A 25,095-nucleotide genomic window follows, 5' to 3' on the forward strand; every position below is an offset into this window, starting at 1 on the left:
AAGGGCTGTAAAGGATGTGCTGCCATCTTCAGCAGGTTTATTTCACAGTGTGGCAGAAAGTCTGTCAAGCGGTGGCCCAAAAAGGTCTGGAGAGGACATGGACAGGAACCCCCCAGTCCCCGGGGCTCAGAGCGCTCATTCCTATAAGGGCAGTCACTGACAGCAACAGGACTACAGAGGCAGCTGCTGAGGCGTCCAGAAAGGAGGGACAGAAGCTAAGGCCTAGCGCTCCCACCTCTGGGAAGCCTTCACACAGTGGCTTTCTCGGCACTTTTGAAAATCCACTGGTCTCAGAGAAATGATTTCTTTTGAAACAATCACCAATGCCAAGAGTTAGCTGGAGTCAAATGTTCACAACCCCAAGGGCACATGCATCCCAGGGCTACGGTTTCTGCAGAAGGGGAGGCTGTGGAGGTGAGCAGCACAGAGGCCCTGCCGGGAGAGAACAAACATTTGCCATCCTGCTGGGGTGGAGACCTCCTAGTACAGCCCCGCCGGGTCCTGGCGTGGAGGCTCGTGGCTCTGTGAGGGTCTGTGAGCCGCGTGGACCCCCGAGTTAGCCGGCAGCAGGGCAGTGCCTCTCATTCCAGCTCAGCAGGCTGAGGCACCCCTGCCGCTGCAGGGGGGAAGCACATGGCCCCCTCGCTTCCGCCCCTTTCCTGGCAGAGCGAGGGGTGCTGGCGTCCTGTGAGAAAGTCGAGGGAGTTCAAGCATGGCAGAAGGGGACAACCCGATATCAGTGATCACAACATTTTTGGATAGGGCCTCGGGGTTTTTTCCCTGAAGTTCGCTCAGGCTGGCTTGGTGGGCTGGGTCTGGAGCACTGGCCGGTGCAGCCCAGGCCGGCCGCAAGTCCCCCTCCAAGGGCAGGCCCTTCCTCCAGACAGGGACACCCCAAATCACATATCCACACAGCAACCCCAAAGATGAGAACGTCATCATAAAGCTGGGTTACTCAGGTTTCCAAACTGTGAAACCATGGCCCTAATTTAAATTTTCTAAGATACTCAGTAAATTTTGTTTTTTTCTTATTATTAATAGAGATAGGAACTCTTCTAGGTTCAACATTAGAATGTGTCAAGTTATTTTAGTATTAGATATATCTGTGAATGTTACTTCATAGTAACAATCAATAAAAACCATTAACATCATCAAAAAAAAAAAAAGGAGAGGCTCACCTCACTGAAAAGCATTCATTAAAGACTTTGTCTCACCTTAATGCGCCTTACACAGGGTGATCTTTGCTTCCAGGCCCCTCCGAGCTGTGTGCAGCTGGGCACTGGGCACTGGGGATGAAGGACAAGTGAGGACAACCCGGGCACGGCAGAGGCAGCGGGGAGCAAGGAGAGGCATTCGCTGTCCAGGAGGCAGACACAACAATAAGAGTGGTTAAAGAGGTCTGCTTTCTGTCGTCGCTGAGCACAGCATTTCTATGTAGTATCAGTGATAAGATAACCTGCCCTAAAGAAAAAAGAAAAAAACGTTTTAATTGGTCTAAATGCTAAATAACTGCTGCAGTTACTGTGGGATTTTAATAATGTATGTAAGCTTCAAATGTGCACATTTTTATTACTTATCCTTCAAAAACCATCATATTCTACATAAACTAATTCAGAGAATTCCCGCTTATAAGTGTTCCTGAGGCATATGCTCTCAGCTACCTTTGATTGTCTTGAGAATAAGGACATAATGGCTCAGAATTGTTTAGAGCTTATTTTAGGCACCTCTTGTTTCCAACCCTCTGGTAGCAGGTATACTTATGTTTAAATAACACATTGGAAACGACAAAACAAAATGACCGCACCATGATTGTAAATGGCAAAGAAACCAAATCTTAGCATGATTTCTGTGACTGCCTGAAGTTTTTATTTGTGTTCACAATTTAAATTGGTGAATAAGAGTAGAAATTGCCAGGCAAGTGTGATGCTTTTATTTGATGAGAACACATTTTAGTTTACACACGGATAATTTATTGAACTGCAATAATATATTTTCCATTGAAATATATAAACATTATTAATCATAAAATTAAAGAAGAAATCAATAATATGAAAAATTACATCAGTGATACAATTGAGTTGTTCTATAATGACATCAGTGATACAATTGAGTTGTTCTATCTTTTCAGATACTTTGTTTGGGTTAAACTTTACCTTTTAGTTATTTGACACTTATTTAAAGAAACTGTTTTGCTCTAGAACCAAAGAATCAGAGTTCAAACTGTCAGGTATGTATAACAACTATTAAATAAATATTTGTGTGTTTTTCCCATTTTCTAAAATGCACTACTTATTGTATTTTAAATTATTTTACTAACATGATTACATATATGAATAAAACAAATACGTCACTGCTAATTTTTTGACTCATTATTTATTTTAATTCTGGAATAAAATATAACATTAGTTTTGTCATATGAGGGAAGGGAGAATAAAAATGATCTTCGGATGGCCAACTGCACTGGACATGCCACTGGCCACAGCATTGTCATCAACAGAAAATATTTACAGCACTGCTCGAGCACTGTGGGTACAACTGTGACCAAACGGATGAGCCCCTGCCCTTACATTCCAGCCGGGAGAGATGAGCATTCACCGTCGTGACAAAGTGCATTACGTGGGGGCGGGTGGGGCCTCTGGAAAACAAATGGGGAAGAGGAATCAATATCTCCTCTGGGAGGTGTCACAGTTTCAAGTAGAGCAGTTAGAACAGATCTCAATGTGCATATGCCACTCGAGCAGAGACGTGACGAAGACGACAGCGAGTCACCCCTCTCTCTGCAAGGGTCCCGTAGATCAGCGTGTTCTGCCACCTCATTTGCTTCCCACCACTGCTTGGGAAGGAGCAGGGTAGACCAGAAGTCCTAGAGGCTTACAGTCATGATGTGGCTGAAGTAAACTTCCATGCTGTTGGTTCCTATTTCATTCTTTTAAATTGTGGGGACATTTTTCAGTATTTGAGAAAGTTTCAATAATGTGGACCCGTACAATGATAAATAACAATACATGTCTTATTGGAAATAGTAAATGAACATAATACATTTGAATAAACACAATTTGGATATAATATGAACAACATTCAGTCTGTTTTCAAAAAGAGCGAATGCAGAGCTACCTCGAAAATGCAGCTATGGAGGAAGTGAAAAGCCATAGAAAATCACTGCCCGAAGTGCTGTGAGGAGGGAAGGACGGCGAGACCAAGCCTGGCAGCACGACCTCGGAGCGCAGCGTTTGAATTGATCTCAAAACACACCCAGGACTTGACACAGAGGCAGGCCCTGCAGCGCGGCCGTTTGGGCAAATGCTAGGGATGGGAAGCAGCAGGAAGTTGGAGTAACGTGAGTCCCCATCAGAGATGGAGACAGGATCAAGGACATTCGGGGCATCCAGGACCCCCGGGGGTTTGCTGGTGTTAGGAGAGGAAAGGGCAGGTTAAGTCAGAGGAGCAGGTGACTTAGTTTCTTGTAAGTAGACATATTTTCACCTAAGGATGAAAGGCAAAGCGTGGCTGTGCCTGGGGCTGCTGGAGTAGGCTGGGGCTCAGGGAAGGCCGGGAGGGCTCAGGAGGCTGAGAACCAGTGGGGGCCAGTGGGGTCGTTAAAGGAGAGGGTGGCCGCAGAGGAAGGGCTGGGGGGAAGCGGGAGTTGGGCACTGCCAGCGGAGAGAGGGGAAGCGCTCGGGTCTCAGCGTGAGAGCTCGGAGGATGGGCAGAGGGTCGCGGGGACGTTTCACTCGGCGCTGAATCCGTTGGCTCCTTGGAGGTTCAGGCTAGGGCTCAGCCTCCCTTCTTCACACAGGTGGGTGATGTGGGCTGGGGCAGGTGGGCGGGAGAAATGGGGCAGCGTGCACCATTCAGGGCATCCTGTGTGGCGAACACAGCTTCCGTCGGGGTGGTGCCTGCAGGTAAACACCAAGGTGCAGCTGTCAAGACGCTCATGTGTTTCTTGAAGGGTCTCGACATGTGCATGTGACTCAGCCGATTGACAAGGCGTGTGCTTTATATGCTAACAATTTAAACGCAGACATTCTCTACAAATACGAAGCACCAGAGCACCTCACGGGGCCTCAGACAAGGCCTTGTGCTCAGTGGCCAGGGGGGCCCTGTCCTGCAGCTTCCGGGAGAAACGTTTGTGAGGAGACGGCCAACGCTGGGGTGCATTCCCTTGCTAACGCCTCCCCTGGCTGCCCCCATCTTCTTCCGGGACAGCCGAACCCTTGCGCCACTGGTCCCGCTGGGAAATACTTTAGATGCGGGAGAGTGGGGGCCGTGGAGCTGAGAGCGGACGCACCGCCAGCCGCACTCCGGTTTGCTCGTGGCCAGTTGGCTAGGAGAAGAGCCACCTTATTTTCAGAAAGATCATTACTTAGAAGTGCATACATCAGAGAAGCGTTCCATATACTCAATATACGTATGCTTCATTTATATTCCAGGGCCTATAAAAGTTGATTTTTAAAAGCAACCTATGCCCAAGCTAGAGGAAAGGTGGGACATCATGAAAAAACATAGAACCAGGTGGTAACAACGTTGAAAACTGAAATATCACTAGACAAGAGCAGACCTCAGAGCATCCAGATCAAAGGATTCTCTTCAAAGCCCTCTCTCTGTCTCTCTCTCTCTCTCATCCCTACCCCTCCCATATTCATCTCTTTCTCTTCCTCCTTTATTAGATGATGTCATGTAAGGTATATTTTCTTCAGTACAACCAGAAATGACTTTTGGAATCTCTTAGGGTTTCCCAACCTCTCCAACAATAGTTTTCTTTGATGTTGAGATTAGCGCCCAAACACAGGAGGCGGGACGTTTTCATCGCTTCTAGGTTCAGAATTCAGAACAACAATAGCAAGTTCCCAAGGGAAGTCCTAAAGCTCCATTTTTGGAAGAGAATGCCTGTGTTTATATTTCCAGTTTATAAAACATGGACCAATCCCTTGGCCTCAGAACATGTTTACATAGGAGGAAAAACACCCACAAAAACAAATAAACCGCATCTTGCACAGTTTGGATTAACAACCCTTGGCTCTCCCCTTTGGGGCACTGTTTTCTGCTGCTCGAGGGAGGCACTCACAAGCCGGTCAAGTGGGTTCTGTGGAACTGTCGTCCTTGCAGCTGCAGCTGGTTCTGATGCCTGCAGTCCGATTCGCTGACCACTGTCCAAAATGAAACGAAGTCCAGCCTGACTAGGACCCTGCCCTGACCAGCAAACAATGCGGATTTCTCCCTGGGCCGGCAGCCTGGCCAGTGTGGACAGTTTTCTCATCTATTTGCAGAGGGGGGTGGTCCTTTCCGCCGTGGTCCGAGCTCTTGGCCTGGGCCTGTGCTCTGAACTGTGCCCACCTGAAGTGGAAATTCCTACATTGGTGCATTTTGCTCCCCTCTTTTTTTTTCCTATTCAGATGTTTCTGATTTGCTCATTGATTTGCAAGAGTTCTTTAAATATTCTTTACTCTAGTCATTGTGCCTTGTGCAAATATTGCAAATATCTTCTTGCAACTTGTAAATTGTATTTTCATTCCCTTTAAGATGTCTTTTGATGAACGAAAGCTCTTAATTTTAATATAATTATATATAAATGTCTAATTTTCTGTTTAATGTTTGTTATTGTTCAAGAATCTTTCCCCTTCCTCTTAGGTATTTTAGAGATCTGTATTTCATAGAAACCCCTAATCCATCCCAAATTGGTATGAGGTAGGGATACAATTTCAGGGTTTCCTGGTATGTATACCAACTTTCCCAGCTCCATTTATTGGACAGACGCTGCCTTCCAGTATGATGTACGTCCTTGTCATATTCCAGTGCTTTACCCACACGGGTGCTGCTTCTGATCCTTCTATCCTATCTCACTAGTCAGTTTGCCTCTCCCCATCTGCCCAGCCCTAGACCCGTGCCACACTGGCCTAATTATGTAGCTTCATAAATCTGGAAAACTCTTCTTCTTTCTGCTCTTCTTTTTCAGGAGTGTCCTGGAAACTCCTGTGACTTTGCTTTACCGTATAATTTTAGGAACATCTCCTCAATTTCCTGAAAAAATCCTGAAGATCTTTTTGCTTGGAATTGCATGGAATCTATAGATCTAGTTAGTGGAGAATTGGCATCTTTGTAGTGTTATTTCTCTTATAAACATATTATATCTTTGTATTTATTCATGTTTTTTAAAATATGTATTAAAAAGTATATAGTTCTCTTCATCAAAGTCTTGCCCATTTTTGATTAGATGTATTTGCCGATTTACTGTTTTGTTCTTCATGATTTCTTGCATCCTAAACCTTCCTTTTAAGTTCAATTTCCTTCTGAAGTTCTTGTGTCTTCAAATGTTGTTGTTATATTTAAACCTCACTCCTGAATGGAATTTTGACATAAAATTCATCATTGACGTTTATTTTGGTTCAATCTTTTATACTATAGTACTATCCTAGCTTCCTCTGGAAACTAATCTGCTCTCACTGTGATGGCTAAATTTTTAAATATGATCACTCATTTTCTCTCTGGTAACTTTTAACATAATATTATGTTTTGGATGTTCTGTAGTTTCACTGGCATCTGGAGTTGTGGATTCTGCTATGACTTCCCTTGCCTGGGCCTCAATACCCAGACGCTGCTGCACACTCACAGCCCTCCGATAATGGGAGCATGTAAACCATTATTTCTTTAAATATTGTTTCTCCCCTATTCCTTACATTTTCCCTGCCTGGAGTTTCTATTTAAAGTTGTTAGAAAATCTTGTTTATCATCCATATATTTGCCTGGAAGATTTTATTCCTTCCTTTATAATTTTAAGCATCTTAAAAATACCTATTTTAAAATGTATTTCATGAATATATCTTGAAAACATTATACTAAGGGAAAGAAGCCAGATGCAAAGGACCATGTATTGTGTAATTCCATCTATCTGAAATGTCTACAATAGGCATTTATCTGAAATATCTGAAAGTGTGTCAGTGATTTCCAGGGGCTGGAGGGTGGGAAAGCTGGGGAAAGTCTACTACATGGTATGGGGTTTCTTTTTGGGGTGATGAAAATGTTATAAAATTGATTGTGATGATGAGTGCAAACTTGTGAGTAACTAAAAAGCTTTGAATTGTACACTTTAAATGGGTAAATTGATGGTATATGAACCATATCTCAATAAAGCTGGTTCTAAAAAAGTAATCTGAAAGAAAATTATTTTATATTTACCTTTTATCTCTAGTGCTTTTGTATGAGTTCTCCCCATTGTTTCATCTACTGGCTCTTGTAGAGTTTCTTCTTGTGTCTGCTGTAATTTGTCTCTGTTCTAAATTTTGAGACCATTTTAAAGAGGTTTTCTTATCTCTCCTAGGGAAGTACTTTTTGCCTGGTTTTGCAGGTACATCTCCATGGGGTTATGTAAACAAGTTTTCATTTTGTCCCCACTCCTGATGATACTTTAGTTGGGTATAGAATTCTAGCTAGACACTGATTTTTATCCTAAAGTTTGAATTTATCATTTTATTGTCTTCTGGCATCTATCTTTAATGATGAGGAGTCTGCTGTCAACCTCCCACTCCCACGGAGCCTGCACATCACTCCAGACCCCCATCAGCATCTGCGTTAATGCTTCTTCTCTGGGTCCCCACAATGACGGGACTTTGGTTCATTGTGTTCTTTTTCCAAAGTTGTCCCAGCTCTATTGGTCATTCATGATCCCGGGTGAGTGAGCAGATGCTTTTAGTTCCTGTACCATGGGTAACAGTGCCTTTAAGATCTCATAGTGAAGAAGGAGTCTCCAACCTCAGATTTCATCCCCTCACAAATGTTAAAATCCAAGCTTCTGGGGCATGTATCTGGCGCTGATATCCCCACGGGAAGTTGCTCTCACTTAAAAGTCAAACTTCACCCATGTGTGCATGTATATATGTATGTATGTATGTATGTACATATGTATGTATTAACCTGGAGATTTCCTTTTCTTGGGTTGGTACTTAAAGTATTTTACATCTTGATATACTACACAGTTTTCCATATTAATTTAGCGCATAAGATTAATCTGAAAGGACTCGTTTATTTTGAGGGGTTTTGTTTGTTTGTTTTAAAGGGTACAAATAGTGTTTATTTTTGTTTAGTTTTTTTTTTGTATCCAATGCAGTAGGGATTGCATTTCATTCTTTGTCATGTTGCAGCACAATCTGTTGAATGTTTTTTCTTTGTTTGTCTCTCTCTATTTTTTTTCCTATTTTTTTGAAGTATGTGGGCTGGGAATCAAACCTGGGTCTCCCTCGTGGCAAGTGAGAATTCTACCACTGAATTACCCATCCACCCTTATTTTCAGGTTTTGACAGTTATACTGATCATCTCCGATTAGGCTTCAGTGTTCGCATATGCTATTGTATGAGTTCTCGTTCCTGTTTTAATATATTTTCTCAGTTTTTCTCATGAATATGAGTTGTAAAGACTTTTAAGTGTCTCTTTTTACCTCAGAGGCTTCTTTGTCTGAGATGCTCCTCCTTCCGTTGACTTACTGGCCTTTTCTACATTTGTGGTATTTTTACTCAAAGCCTCCCCCCTTCCCCGCCCCACCCTTGCAAAGCCTTGTTCCCTCCTTTCCCAGAATAATTACATTTAATAATCATCTACTTGCTTTTGATCCTACATTACAAGGAAGAAGAATAAGGAAATGGATGAAATGCAGTCTCTGCCCTTAACACATTTGCAGCATGGAAAGCACACAGGTACACAGTGCACAGAACATGGTACACAGGCACATGGTGCACAGGTACACGGTACACAGGTACGTGGTGCACAGTACACGGTGCACAGGTACATGGTATGCAGGTACATGGTACACAGGTACACGGTGCACACTACTCAGTACGCAGGTACATGATGCACGGTACACGGTGCACAGTACACAGTGTGCAGGTACACGGTGCATAGTACATGGTACACAGGCACACTGTGCACAGCGCACGGTGCACAGTACATGGCAGACAGGTACATGGTGCACAGTACATGGTGCACAGTACATGGTGCACAGTACATGGTACACAGGTACACTGTGCACAGCACACGGTGCACAGTACACAGTGCACAGTATATGGCACACAGGTACACTGTGCACAGCACACAGTGCACAGTACATGGTGCACAGTACATGGCACACAGGTACACGGTGCACAGTACAAGTGCACAGTACATGGTACACAGGTACACTGTGCACAGCACACGGTGCACAGTACATGGTACACAGGTACATGGTGCACAGTACACGATACGCAGGTACATGGTGCACAGTACTTGGTATGCAGGTACATGGTGCACAGGTACATGGTGCACAGTACACAGTGCACAGTACATGGTACACAGGTATAAGGTATACAGGCAAGATGGAGAGTGTGCTCTAAGTTATAGGTTTACTTCCATGGATGTCAGAAGAAGGGGCTGCAGGAAACCTCACAGACGTCATGAAAGGAGGAGCAATAGAGGGGAATGAATCCTGAGAATTAAGTTGACACAAGGCTGGGGTGATGTGAAGTCCTGAGCTAAGACGCCTTTACTTTATTTCTCAGGTGTAGCAGTTTCTGCAAGAATAAACAGCGTGACCGTGCCTCGACTTAAGGATTACAGAAAAGATCCGCATCACTGGATTGAAACTACTAGAGAGTGACCTTAACTGAAGGAAGAAAAGGTTAGGTTTACACTGTGTGTTTGATGCCACCTCTTCAAGGTATAAGTTGGAAATCAGGATTTCATGGCAAGGGCTCTAGAGAGTGTTGAATTTGGACAAGGGCTTCTCTTAGGACCCTCACACCTTACCTTCTCATGGCCTGTCTCTGTGCTCCCTCCCAGTCTGGATCAGAGAACAAGCGTAGCCAGAGAAAACATCTTATCTATCTGTCTTATGTCTGTCCTAGAAGAGGGGTCAGCAGACATTCTCAGTAAAAGGCCGTATGGTACATATCTGAACTCTGTTGCAACTGCTCAGCTCTGCCATCAGAGTAAGGAGGAAGCCATAGAACACAGGAAAAGGAATTAGTGTGGCTGAGTCCCAGTAACAAAAACAAGCAGCGGGCAAGATGCGGTCTTGCACTTAGCTCGCCTACCCCGAGCACTGCCACACGTGCAGGGATGAGAGCCTCCATCAAAAGCCCCGTCATATCTATAGCTTGTCTTCATGATTTATATGATTTTGTAGTCCCTCTTGCCCTGCAGCAACTGAATTTCATTTATATTTGGCAAATATTTATTGAGTTCTTGGGTGCACTAAGCACTGGACCAGCCACACAAAATACGCAAATGCCCTCAGGGCTGAAAGACTAGTTTAGGACCATCAGGCGAATTCCTAAGCACAGTGATAGAGAAGCATGGCCCACACCGCTCACGCGTGGAGAGGTGCCTCACTTTGCACAGCTTGCTGGACACTTGCTCCAGGTTCTGTGAGAGGCCCTGGAGAGGGACACACAGTTCATGGAAAGGATACAGCGCCCACCTCATTTACAACCTAATGGAGAAAATCTGTTCCAAACAAATAATTTAGGGAATATCTGTTCATGGGCAAAACACCGAGCAGTCCCAAGTACGATGTGTGAGTAGGAACATGTGGGAACTGGGAATGGGGAATTTGTCTGGCACATCTATGTCAGGAGGTGGTAGGACATAAAATGAATGGTGAATTAGGGCCAGATCAGATGGATTTGGACACCAAGTTAAGGAATTTGAACTCCATTCTGGAGACACCTGGTCGGCTTCAAAGGTTATTGAACAGGTGAATGACGAGTCTCTCCTTCTCAAAGAAAACTCTGGCAACCATATGCAGGGCTGGTTGCCTGTAACGAGAACCACGGTCAGCCGACTCGGCCTCCCCAGTGCAGCCGTTCAGAGAGGCAGAGAGGGAGATATCGGCTGGCGCTAAGCTGCTGAATAAATCTGAAACACAGGTATTGATATTTTTAATGACTAGCATATTGATTTTCTGTATACCTTTTGGTATGGTGGTGGGATGTCCCTGATCTGTGAATCACATAATTATTAGCTGTAATACACACTGGGCTAAACCTTTACTTGTCTTAAGTACTTAAACAAAATATGCATTATCTATTTACCTGTTTATTGACTTAGCATCTGCTTTCTGCCTGCGTCATTCAAAAGCAACATAGTCATGTCCATCTCGTTACTGACTCTCCAGGCCAAGTACTTGATAAAAACAAAGATCTCAGTCAGGTATTTTCCCTGCTCTGGACGAATTGATAACCCAGCAGATGTGCGGAGACACTTCTCTCAATCGGTGACATGCATTTGTCACCAAAACTCTCCGCCTGCGTGACAGCCTGTGGGCATCTTTCCACATCTCATGACCACGTTGAGTTGATGCTCAGTTCAAAATGTATCTCAGGCCGAGTCTTCCCTTTCCATTGCCTTCCAACAACCCATGGGTTTAGCAGACTCTGGGGAATATGCCAGAAGAGAGATGGTGAGAGAAGAGGTAGCGAGGGCCTTGGCGAGGGCAGTGGCTTCTGAATAAAAGGCCTTGGCCCCAGCAAGGCCAAGGCTGCAGTCCGCCTGCTGGTCCCTGGGCTTCACTGCTGGTAGAGAGCAAAGCAGGAAACCCCCTTTGGGAGTCAGGAAATCTCATTGGCGAGACACAGATGCAGAGCTGTGAGCAAGAGGAGCCCCAGCAGGTCTGAATCCAGGGGGTGAGGAAGGGGTTATGGTCCCCCCGGGGTTTGAGCCGCCCTCTGCAGCCACACCCCTCCCTGGCCAGCTGACCATTCTGCGAGCAGACCTGGGCTTCAGCGTGTGCACCATAATTTATTTGACAGCTGCAGAACATCCAAAGAAAACATCCAAGGATGGGATGGGCAATCCGGCTGCATTCTGAGTTCATCAAATATCTCACACGCCTCTTTCAAATGTTTTCAGTTTCGCAAAACTCAAAATGCATTTGGCCAAACATGTTCTCTCTTAATGTTTATTTAGAAGGGAATTTAATCCGTATGCTGCTGATGCATTTACACTTAACTCATCCAAATGTTTTACTAGAGTCATTTGATGCCCAAGAAACCTTTTGAGTCTTTTTTCATGAGCTTCTTCAGTCCTTTTTGCTTGGGAAGTCTCCTGTTACTGACCATCCCCGAACCCAGTCTCGGAGGGCCAGACCGCCTTCTCAGCACGGAGACGCCACAAGGTTTCAGCCGGTTCCCAACTCGACAGAAAATATGTCTCCTCAACCCACTGAGAATGTGCTATGCACAGATGAGGTGCGGCTATTATTTTCCAAAACAAAATCCGTTATGAAGAGGCATCTTTCATAAAACCCCTGGGAAAGGAGCACTCAATCACTGGCTTTGCAGGCTGCACCTGGAAAATGTCACTGTCTCCCGCAGATCCACTCTCCATTCAGAGCTCGTTGCTAGTATTAATAGGACAAATAAAAAGGAAGGGGAGATAAAGATACCAGGATAGTGACTTCTTGCTTCAGGAAAACCTTCCTGAGTTACAGAGCCCCGGTCCAGGGTTCCCAGCCGCGAGCCAGGGAGCCAAAGCTGATATAAACAGCATCCAGGCTGCAGGGCACGGCTTGTTTAAGGCTCCCTTCTGTGAAGTAAGGCAGGAAACAAGATTTATCCTTCTGGGAAACTTTTGGCATTTGCTTTGAGTCGAGCCTGATTACTCGGCTGTCTTCACCATCCATTACAGCTATCTGAAGGAAATCAAGTTTTTGCCCAAACTAAGGCAAAAGCGAAATGTCTCCATCTGAGTCGTGGAGAAATTCTTCTGTTTGACGTGGCATTAAACAACGGAGAGCACACGGCCATCGCCCTTATCTCAGGCCTTTTGGCTGTGAAGGGGAGTGAAATCAGTTGGGCCAAAGCCATTTTGCAAACACAGTAAAAATAAATTACTACACTTAACAATTGAATCTTAAACTTGTTATTATAGCAAACTCTAAATTATTCCGAGAGCCTTCACTGGGACTTGGCAAAAGTATCGGGTGCTGGAGGTCAGTTTTCATGTATGAAATCAAGCTTAGGTTATAGCTACACTGGCTAGAGAGTAAAGGCTGGAAGGATGAATGGGCCATTGAGAAGTAAATCAGATGTCTTGCGCCTTGCAAATGAGTCCTGGAAGGTTCCAAGCCATCAGCTTGGGGGCTACCAGTAGACTCTGCTGGTTAATAAGAAAGGATTTGGGGTCACTAATACCAGGTTTTTCTTCCTCTTCCTCCCTCCCTCCCTCCCTCCCTCCCTCCCTCCCTCTCTCTCTCTCTCTCTCTCTCTCTCTCTCTCTCTCTCTCTCTCTCTTTCTTTCTTTCTTTCTCTCTTTCCCTTTCTCTCTTTCGTTTCCATCTTTCTTCCTTCCCTTTGTATACATGTGAGTTTGTTTGTTAGCATATCTTTATTTGTTGGCCCTGTGCTGAGATTGGGCAGTGAAAACTGAGTGACCTGGTCGTCGGTGCACAGCTGACTCCTGGGCATGAGGCCGGTGTGTTTACTCTACAGGGGAATGTTCAGACTCTGAACCAATAGGAAGACACTTCAGCTATCATCTGGCTTTGCTTACTTGTCCTAAATATTAATTTATTAATGGACTATTCATATTAGACCACTCCATTGGTTCATTCTTTCTCTCCTTAAAATCATATTTAAAGAAAAGAAAATCATATTTAAAGGCTACTTTCCTTAGAATACAACTTAAATGTTTGTTGGTTTCACTGCCTCTGATGTTGCCATACATAAAAATCTTGAGGGGACTCAAGCAAAAGAATTACCAAACCTTTCTTCTCCTTGCTTTTTATTTTTCTCAGTGAAATTGGGAAAAACAAATTAGGTCATTCTTCAGATTGCACATATAAAAACTTTTATCTCCAAATGCTGGTGATCCTGATAATAGTCCATAAGGCCCTGGAAGGGACTTGATCTGGTGGCATATATGCTTCAATACACTGCTCAGGAAGAAACAGCTGATATGTGTTTCTGTTTTGGTCTCAAAGATATTTTCAAGACCAGGTCTGCATCATCATGATTGCCCAACTAGTGAAGATGCTTTGCACTTTCCATGAGGCAGACTCACGCCCAGTGGCTCAGGTTGCCAGGAAGAGTCATGGAAGCGTCCAGGCCCATGAAGGCAGGGGTCGGTGGAAGACTACTTCATATACCCGCCCTCCATTGGCACTCACGAGCCCAGGCCATCTAAAGTGCCTACGGAAGCTCACGAGCGCTTTGCATCCACACACCCTGGGGATGACGAGCAGGAGGGACCCCTGGCTCAGGAGGGCCATGGAGTACCGTCCACCTGGCACCACTCACAGTTCCACCTGGAATGTCACCGCGTCCTCCTGAGTCCCCGGGCCTCGCTGACTGCAGCAACACCACCCCCACTGCTCACGTCCCTCAACCTCAGTGTGGGTAAGGACAAATTCATCCCTCCTGCACAGAAACTTGAACCCAAAGGTGATCTCCAGGTGATCCCATTCGATAAAAAAAGGGGGAGTTTTGAAACTCCCCCTTTTTTATTGGCTTTGGAGAGGACCCTCCTCTCTCTCCTGCACTCCCTTATTAGGTGAGCGCAGCGTGTGCAGGCACGTGTGTGATTGTGCCTGTGCCTCTAGAGATGGAGGGTTATGGAGCTCAGTGCTGAGCCGTTGTTGGGAGGTGTCAATGCACTTAGAAAAGAAAATGGAGATCATGTGATCATCAGCCTTAACAAAAAATAATAAAATAATAACTAAACTTCATTTAGGCCTTTGTATTTTCACATTTGTGATTTCAATTAATTTCCATAATTATCCTATGATTTTTTTCTCCCTTTCCTTATCCTTACCCTCATCCTCTTCTTCCTTCTTTCTCTCCTTCTTTTCCTTCTTATTCTCCTTGTTTTACAGGTAGGCCAAGGTTAAGATTACTTAAGTAGTGAAAACTGAAGTCAGACTTGCTGCCTGGTGTACAGTTTGGAGTCCAGCTAAAGCCTCTCATCCCATATGCCTAGGATGAGGGTGAGACAGAAGAGAGTGCTGCAGCCCTGATGCTTTGCCACCACTGCAGGGAGGCCAGCCTGGCAGGATTAATCCTTCTGCAGACATACAAAGGTGTGTGTGCTGTTTATGAACAGTTATGAAAGAAATCAAAGTCAGTATCTACTTTTACTGCATAAGACAGATCCAGCAAAACACCTCTAATACCCAACCAACAGAGCCAGTCTCAAGAGAGGCAAGCTAAGCCCTCAGGCTGCAGGATTTAAGGAGACCTGACTTTTCGGGATCATGTAGGTGCAGGGCTGGCACCTGAGAGTGACCTTCAAGTTTAAGTGCCTCCCTTGCCTCACCCTCATTCTGGTGCTGCATCCGAGAATTAGCTTATGTTAGCAGGTAACTTAACTCCATTCTGGCAGTCAACACAAATGGAAACTGATCAATTCTTGTTTAATTAAACATTTACTATGTGCTCCCTTTTGGGAGAAGGTAAGCATTACCCATCATATTCCACAGCCACACACTGGAGGAAAGTGTAATCCAATTGCAAAGATAAGACATGCATGTGGGAAATAATCAATTGGATACATGGTCAACTCTAGAAAATATGGTCCCATGGTGGACTCAGTGTGGTGGGAAATGGGGGACATTACTAGAGATACCCTGAAGGAAAAGCTCTTGCACCATAATAAATCATTCCGGGTGAGTGAGGCGGGCGCTGGGGCGACTGGGGGGTTCCAGGCAGAGTGTGATTGACGCTGGCCGCAGGGAGGCTCTTCCATGTTGAGCAGGGAAACAGCATGCAGAAAGCTCGGTGATGAATTAGGCATCATTTTGCTGGAGCGGGCCAGGGAGATGGATGATAGGTCCATCCAAAATAAGAACATCGTTTTAGAGTGGTGCCTATTAGTTTTAAACTCATTTATGAATGATTACTGCTACAAAGTGGTTTGATCTGTCATAGGGAAATTAAAGTTGGAAGAAGGGAAACAATGGAGGTTGAAATGTTCAAACCAGGCATCTTATTTATACCACTTTGTCGCATCCCCATTCCTCCTGAAGCTGGCTCGAAGATGCACTTAAGCAGTCCCTGTTGGCTCGGAACTCCATATCGTCTGAGCCTCCTGGCTGGCCACTGCCTCCTGTGCTGCCTTGTTCACAGAGGTGTTTCTGGGGTGACCCAGGTCTCCCCGACTGGATTGCCAGCCCTGCAAAGCCAGAGGCTGGAGCTGACCCTGAAAGGTCTGTCTGTGGACTCTGGCAGCAGCTAGGTACTTGGAAGGCAATTAATGAGGTTTCCACAGCTGTCTGCATTGGAGAGAAGACAAGGAGAGAAATGAAGCTTGATTACCCAATGTGGAAAGGTCTGCATGTTTTGTATTTTGCAATGTTTGCACTGACCTGAATGAAATTTCCAATGGCTATTTTCATTTCTAATCCTTACATGAGCCAGAAAACCCTACCTGCAAGGGAATGGCTTTTCATTGCTTTTCCTTTGGAAAGGGTCAGAACCCCATTTCCCGTCAACAGGAGCCGCAGTCCCAGACAGGGATTGATGAGTTCCATGACAGTGGTAGAGGCTCGGAGAAAAGATGCAGGACTCACACTCTGTCAACTTCTTGGCTTAGGGTCAAACCAGAATGAACAACACAAGGACCGTATATGGCTTGACGCACAGGTGTCTGAGCTGAGGACACTGAGGTCCGCAAGTTTATCAAGGAGATTGAATTACGTAACCCTGTCACTCGCCAGGGGCGCTTTCCAGTCCAAAGTCTCCTGGGCTGAGCAGTATACATGGCAACAAAACAAACTCAACTGTATACTTTTTCTATTGCTGGGTGGAAAACGCTCCCCATATGGATGCATAAATCAACAGAAGTGTAATGGAGTGAGGCCACATTAACTTACCATCACTAGGGAATGGGATATTTTTTAAAAAGATGACTCTTCCAAATAGCTGAGGCCTATGACTGTAAGTGCCAAAACTTTAAAAAATGTTAACTACCTATGAAAATCCCTCCAAACATTTCCTTATATACAGTGTACTGTCTGACGTTACATTTGGAGGGAAAAACATTGAATGAGGAATGGGCAAGCGTGCAGCTAGATCTGACGTTTTATTGATGATGACCAGCCAGGAGAGATCAAGTGCTTGGAGTCTTCTTCTGTCTCTTTTTTATGTAAAGAATTATTTGTGAACTGAAAAATGGTAGTGTGGGCATTGCTGGGAATAAATGAAGCCTTCTAGTGGAGAAGGCAGTAAAAGAACTCGGATATCACTGAGAAACATCAAGATCTCCTCACTTGGTTCAGCACAATTACACGTCTTTGTAAAAAGACAACATAAAAAGGAGGTCTCTGAAACTCTGAACACGATCTCTGAAGAGAATGAGGAAGTCAAGGACAGTGCCAAAACGCTAGACATGGAGTCAAAATGCTTAACAGGAATGTAAAGTAAAAGTACCTCCAACACAAAGCTCTTCCTTGAACAGATTTCCTGAGAATTTGGAAATAATGGAAAGAAGAATTAGCACAACACTCTGAAGAAAGAAAATACCCACTCCACCACACAACCACAAAGAATGTGTGATGGATTGTCTTCCTGTCTCTCAGCTGGCACCAGATTGCTGGAATTACTGGGCCCCATTTCCCTGCTGACCCCTCACCTGCAAACTCCCTCCTCTCTGAGTATTCATAGAAGTTCAGATCTCCTACTTTCACATACCAGAGGAGACTTCTGCAATGTTGGTCAACAGGCAGAACGGTTCATCTCTTACCTGTCTCACTTATGAAGGGTGGGAAAGGAGCTGGGTGAGTCAGGCTGCATCCGGCCCTCGTAAGTATGCTTAGTCCAGCCTTCTCTCTCTGTCTCCTGCGCTCTAGGCTAAACGGGTTTGGTTCTGGAGGACTTCTCAAAGCCTTTCCTTGCCCTGCTTTGTGCTTCTCCCACTGGTGGGGATCAGTGGCTTTTGAGGCAGATTGCACGCGACGTGAATCTCCGGCCTACCGCTTACTGGGGAATACCTTCGTGCAGGTGACCAGCTACTCTAGGCTTCGGCTTTCTCATCTGTTGATTAGAAAGAAACACAGACCTTTGTGAGGATGGAGCATGAAAATGAATGTAAATTGCTTAAAACAGTAAGTAGAATATGATCTTTGCTTTGGAAATATAGCTGCTAATTTTAAAACTTTTTATCTGACCGATAAAGAAAAAAAACATATTATCGTAATAAATGGCAAAATGATTTTAAACTTTATTTTTAGTTTAAGAAAATCTTAGACATAATAAGTACATAAGTCGTAATAAATAATATTATTAACCTGATAGCCATCATGATCCCTAATAGTGAAAACCAGATATTTCCTATTATATTTAGAGTCAAAACGCACATACACGTTACTCTACCCATTTTCTAGTTTGATGATATAAGGCTTGTGGCTACTATAAGATACAGAACAGAAATTTATATACATGTAAATTTTGAAAAGGTAGAAATAAAATTATTATTATTTTTCTAAGAACATTTCACAACTAGAACATGCCAAAAAACTGACACTTCTTAACATCAGTAAGAATTGGAGAAAATATCTAGATACCAAAAATAACCCGTAGGAAAATATAATGAGAAAAAATTAGAGGACATTCAAAAAACGCAAAACATAGCTCAGAACACAAAACATTTAGAATGATGAAAGATATCTCAGGGAACAGAAAGGCAATTTTAATAAGTCTTTAGGAGACAGAAGTGAACCTTATAAATATTTTACGGTGCCTCAGTTGCCTTTTGAGGCAGCATAGCTCGGTGTTTGCCGGAGTTGGGCAGCTGGATGGGCTGCTGCGGTCAATGCTGGGTCCCATCACCTGGTGCTGAGGGACCACAGGCCAGCGGGAGAGCCTCCACGGGACTCTCTGCGAAGCAGGGAGGGGAGCAGGGCGTCCCCTGGGCTCCCTCAGGGCTTGAGCCAGCGCTGGCTGCCAGCACCACAGGGCCCACCGGACAGCATGACCTCGCGAGCACTTGAAGTTTGCAGCCGCCGCGATGGCCACTGTTCCAACTTCCCAGGAAGATCTGATACCAGCCGGTGCAAAGTCCCCATGGGATTTTAATAGTACTGCACATTTCATTTAAAATGACTTAAAACAACTACTTAGATCTTGAAACCAAAGTTGATTGAAGGTAGAACAAATAATTCAATAATGAAAATTTAAAGGCAACCAAGTTAAATAGGTTGCCCTATAGATTTCAAAGTCTCTACTTAAGAAAAAACAGAATTTAAAAATAAATAGGAGGGTGGGCTATGGTGGCTTAGCAGGCAGAATTCTCACCTGCCATGCCAGAGACCTGGGTTCGATTCCCGGTGCCTGCACATGAAAAAATAAATAAATAAATAAATAATTAAATAGAAAAATAGAAAAATATTTGCCATCAACTATGACAAAGAAATTTCTTTAAAGTAAAGATCTCATTCAATTATATGTAAATTAATGTTATCTTAGCTTGTAATAAAATCAGGTACACAGGAGCAAATACAAATCACTGAAAAGTATCTTTATTGTATCATTCTATCAACCAGAAAAGACATGTAAATCAATAAATGTAATGTTTACTTTAACCAAATTAAAATGATAAAGTAATAATAAGAAGAAGAAGAAGAAGAAGAGAAGGGGGTAGGAGAAGGAGGGGCCCACTCAGTGCAGTTGAGGCTGTGATAAAACAGAGGTACGCCTACTTCCAGATGTTCATTATACCTAATTTTACTTCTGAGCTTCACTATTAAGGGAATCATATGAAATGCAGACAAAGATAAATGTGTAAATATGAAAAATGAAGAATTATTTATAAAAGTGAAAAGACAAAGTATGAGTATATCATTAAGCGAAGTGTTTTCTTGAATTTAGAGAATATTATTCATCATTGTAAATGGCATTTGAAGAGTTTTATAAATTATAATACAGGGTAAAGGATGATATGGTCCATATTTTATCTCTTCAACTTCTGTATGAGACCAAAAGGAGAGATGCCTATTTGGCGCAAAATTTCTATTTTGGGCAGCACATTATCTAATTTAATTTGTATGGTCAGTTTACTTGAACACATAGAGCCTTGAATAGGGAAGTAGATCTTGTTGGTTCATACAGGTTAGTGTGATGTCCCAATACATTCCCGAGTAATCTGAGCAGAGAATAAAGAAGTATTTGCAAAGTCCCTCTGGGGGACTGGGGAGAACGTAAGAAATATTAAACTTCCCCATCTGGAGAATTCCTGATAGTCTCACAAGTAGTGGGGACAACCAAATCAACACGCTGAGCCCTCAATCTTGGGGCTTGCCCTTATGAAACGTATTCCTTCAAAGGAGAAGCTAAGCCTACTTATAATTAATTATATAAGATAAGCCTACTTGTAATTATGCCTAAGAGTCACCTTTAGAGAACCTCATTTGTTGCTCAGACGTAGTCTCTCTCTAAGCCAACTCGGCAGGTGAACTCACTGCCCTCCCCTCTATGTGGGACAGGACTCCCAGGGCTGTAAATCTCCCTGGCAACATGGAACAGAATTCCCAGGATGGGCTGGGACCTGGTATAATGGGATTGAGAGGGCCTTCTTGACCAAAAGGGGAAGAGAAAAATGAGACCAAATATAGTTTCAGTGGCTAAGAGATTTCAAACAGTCAAGAGGTTATCCTGGAGGTTATTCTTATGCATTATGTAGATATCCCTTGTTGTTTGTTTGTTTCTGTTTATTTTTATTTTTTTTTCTTTTGTGTTTTTTTTGTTGTTGTTACTGCTGTTCTTTTAGATATCCCTTTTCACTTTATGGTGTATCGGAGTGGCTGGAGGGAAGTACCTGAAGTTGTTGAGCTGTGTTCCAGTAGCCTTGATTCTTGAATAAGACTGTACAACTATATAGCTTTTATAATGTGGCCACATGATTGTGAAAACCTTGATCTGATCTTCCTTTTATCCAGGCTATGGACAGATGAGTATAAAAAAATAAGGATAAAAAAATAAATTACAGGGGCAGATAAGAGGTAAAAAAAAATTGGGTAAATTGAAATACTAGTCGTCAGTGAGAGGGAGAAGTAAGGGGGTGGAGTGTATTTTTTTCTTTTCTCTCTTTATTTCTTTTTCTGGGGTGATACAAATGTTCTAAAAATGATCATGGTGATGAATACACGACTACATGATGATATTGTGAGCCATTGATTGTATACTTTGGATGGATTGTATGTGCGTGAAGATATCGCAATAAAAATATTTTTAAATGGTTTTTAAGTGCTTATGTCATATTTTTGTTATAAAAATAAGGTTGACCATCATTCATGCAGCATGATTCCAAATATATAGTTCATTAAAAAACAACCAAAGTGTTAACTTTCTGTTATTATTTATATTTAGAAATTCTTCTCCTTTTTGCATTTTTGAACTTTTCAAAATGTACTGAATTAACATGTAGTATTTGTAGCAAACAAACAAAACACTGTGAACAAAATTGGGATCAATTTTTCCTCCAATTTTGTGACATTGGAGAAAGCAAAGTAGCTTTCTTTTTCCATGTTCCCACATCCTCATTTGTGAAATAGGGTGGATAGACTAGTTAATTCCAATATTGATCTTTAAAAAAGTTAAGAAAATACTCTTCTCTGATTCCTTCAGTGTCATAAATGTAACATTTATAAATCTCTTAGGTTTCGGAACTTCTCTGAGAACAGGTGTTTGGGTGAACTTGTTTCTGGTTTCCCAAGCATTCATTCATTCTTTCTTTCATTCATTTACTGTTCCTAGAGCCCCACTGCCACAGTAACGCATTGACGGGGGCTGGAATAGCCAAGATATTCCTATCTGAACCCTTCTCAGGGAGTTATTTGTCTATTTGCAGAGGCAAACTTGTAAGTCAATAATTATAGTGTGGCTTGAAACCAATATAGTAAATGTATAAATAAGGTTTTTGTTGACACAGAGGAGGGGCCATCTGATTTGAAGATACAAAAAATATGAAGGATGATCTAATAGTTGGAAAAGGGTCTTAATATTTGTCCCCAGTCCTTGACGTCTTACAGAATCTATGGTGTTCAAACTTGGTGAGAAGAAATTTAATCTCCACTAGCAAAGACAAAGCAGAATTTCCATGAGCTTTTAACCATTACAAGATTTTTTTTTTAACTAACAAATGGCTAAAGGGTTTTCCATTCAATCAAATGGTATTTTAGAAATTGTGGTCTGCACCAAAGGATGTCTCTTGCTGAGCAGAGTAATATAATACGTTCTGTGTGGAGTAGGAAACTTTAATGATATATGCAGTTTTATTATTAAAACTGAGTTATATATTTTGCTCTGCTCTGGAAAATTGTGACCCAGTATAACATATCTTCACATTGTTTATAACTTGAGGAAAATCAACATTTTGGGTTCCCAGTTCACACAGTAGGAATTACATTTGTTTTGGCCAAATACAATTTATATAACTGCAAGGAACAATAAAACATGAAGTCCACAATGTTTTCTTACCTAAAAATAATATAGACTTGTGAAATGGAAGAGATTATTATTTTAAAGAAGGAGACAGTGACTTAAAAGGCCAACGCTCATTTTACAACACTCTTTTACCCCTGTGCAAATAGGCAAACACCTGTGTCCCCAGTTTCCTTGATCCACGCCACGGGAGGGAGAGTCCATGCAGAATAAATAACCTTGCAAGTAAAACTTTGAATGATATTTTTTCTTGAAGGAACTCAGCTCTCCCATGTTCACAAGTCATTTTCACCGTAACTTCTTAAAACGACTCAGTGCTCCTTATGCCCAGCCCACAGAGGTCATTTTAGCTGACAAAAGCAGCTGGTCCCAAGTTGGCGGAGAGCCATTCTGGACTTAGGAGTTGGGAGTTGAATGAATGGATGGATGGATGGATGGGTGGGTGGGCATGTATCTTTGGAGTTAATCAGCCTATGCAGGATTTACTTTATCTCATCATCATAATATAAAATATGACCACATTGTCAAGGCATGGATGTGGGAATGATAAGATGAGAAAAAAGAGGGAAATTCCCTTTGATAAGATATGTGCAAGAGTTGTATGGAGTTCATATTACAAACTTGCTGACTAGCGAAGTCAATCATACAATTGGGAAAAAAGGGTAACACTTTTTAAGCAAGTGCTATGTTCCAGGAACCTGCCCACGGCATCTCATGGCCTCCTCTAGTGTCTAGATGACTCCATATGGAGTTGGCAGCACGGTCACCACTTGGCACGTGAAGGCTCCAAGACTCCCAAATCCTGTGCGGCGGGCCCCGCATGGCCTGGTCAGTGAGGTGGTGGCTGGTCCCACACCGCGCGCCCTTTGGTCCTGCCATGGCACTCCCCATACCAGCCTGGGAGGGGACAGGGCCAGCAGCAGTCCCGGCACAGCCACGTGGCATGGGGGCCGGCAGCCCACCCTGATGCCAACGCCCCACGCTTGTCCTTCTCAGAAGTTTGACACGTGCAGAGAAGAGTCTCTCTCCCTGAAATTTATTTTTATTTCAAATCCTGTTAATTCCATGTAATTTTTTTCCCTCCAACTTTTTCTTATTGTATAATATAACATATATACAAAAAAAAGAAAGAAAAAAGCAATAGTTTTCAAAGCGTGCCTCAATACGTAGCTACAGGACAGATCCCAGAGTTTGTCATGGGCCACCGTACCATCCTCTCAGATTTTTCCTTCTAGCTGCACCAGAATATTAGAAGTTAGAAGGCTTAAATGCTTTTTATCATCACGATCAATTTTTTTTTTTATGAAAAGTAACATATATACAAAAAAGCAGTACATTTCAAAGCATAGCACAACGATTAGTAGTAGAACAGATTTCTACAGATTGGTATGGGTTACAATTCCACAATTTTAGGTTTTTACTTCTGTCTGCTCTAAGATACTGGAGATTAAAAGAAATAGCAATATAATGATTCAGCACTCATACTCATTTGTTAAACCCTACCTTCTGTGTATAATTTCACCACGTTTCTCCCACTCTTTAGGGGTCTTTGAGCTATGCCCATTCTAAAGTTTTCATGTTTAATTCCATGCAATTTTTGCCTTGTTTTTTTTTTTAGTCATAATATCCATTTCACAATTTGGTTTGAATTGTATAGTAGCATTATGTTTCAAATTGCATTAATTTATCTAAAGCAATCCATTCTTAATACTTGTTTAGAGAACTCTCTTGAGGCAAGCTACAGATGCAGGCTTGTTTCTCGGCAGTGGACATCAGACCCCCTCTTACTTTAAAAAAAAGTTTGCAGCTTCTCAAGGCGTTAGATCATCTGGCTTGGGGCCAGGCTCCAGAGGGTGCTTTAGAAATATTATTAGATGATGAACTCGGATGTTGTCTGCTTGCTCTTCAGAAATCATTCCTGTAAATCAGGCCTTGAAAACTTGTCAGCATTTTGCTCTTTCTTTTGTGGATTTCTTCAAAGGGAGAAGGAATGCTTGAAAAGTAAACATTCAGCAGCCATAACTGTGCCTTAAGGAGGGAGGCATAAAAAATATTATAGAGACTTATAGACATATAAATATTTCTGTGAGATAAAACAAGAACCCTGTGGATAACTCCAAGCCTACTGGAACTTTATCAGTTGGCTGGGTTTTGTCAGAATAAAGTGAGTTTGTGAAAGGGCGGGGGACATGTGCTTCTCTCCATCCTGCATTCCTTCTTTCAGGAGCTCTCTGCAATCGTAACCCTTGCGTTAGTAGGAGACTCTCCCTCTAAAAAAGTACTTTTATGTATGTTTTCCCAAAGGACACTTACATCAGCCCTGTTACAACTATTCTTATTCTCATCTGATAGAGGAAACCCTGGGGTCAGTGAGGGTGATTCGCTGGCTCAGGACCACAAAGCTAAGATACAGAATCAGACCTCAATTACAGGACTTACCTGTAATTCCCACCATGAGAGGCAGCCCCAATCCTCCTTACACGCTATTATTACCCTGTTCTTCCTTCTCCTGCGGCCTTATCATCACTGTGTCTTTTCCCCTCTTCGACCTTTCATTTCCTCCTGAAAGTTTTCAAGTCTTAAATAATCAAAAAAATAAAAATAAAATACACAAACCACCCACAAAGCCAGAAGACACGGCATATAGAAAGATGAGCCAGACAGGGCCTCTGTCCTCAAAAATGTCCTCAAAATCCTGTGCAGA

The 25,095-nt window shown here is 43.0% G+C and overlaps 1 long non-coding RNA gene across 1 annotated transcript; it reads right to left on the reverse strand.

Moving 5' to 3' along the window:
* Positions 1 to 15,281: 15,281 nt before the first annotated feature.
* On the reverse strand, positions 15,282 to 25,095 carry LOC143675923 (uncharacterized). The gene is made up of 3 exons (XR_013171684.1): positions 24,831 to 25,095; positions 17,698 to 17,987; positions 15,282 to 16,228 (listed from the first exon to the last, which is right to left on the reverse strand). It is a non-coding gene; the product is annotated as an uncharacterized LOC143675923 (long non-coding RNA).

The sequence above is a fragment of the Tamandua tetradactyla genome, chromosome 3 (genome assembly GCF_023851605.1).
Source record: "Tamandua tetradactyla isolate mTamTet1 chromosome 3, mTamTet1.pri, whole genome shotgun sequence".
NCBI lineage: Eukaryota > Metazoa > Chordata > Mammalia > Pilosa > Myrmecophagidae > Tamandua > Tamandua tetradactyla.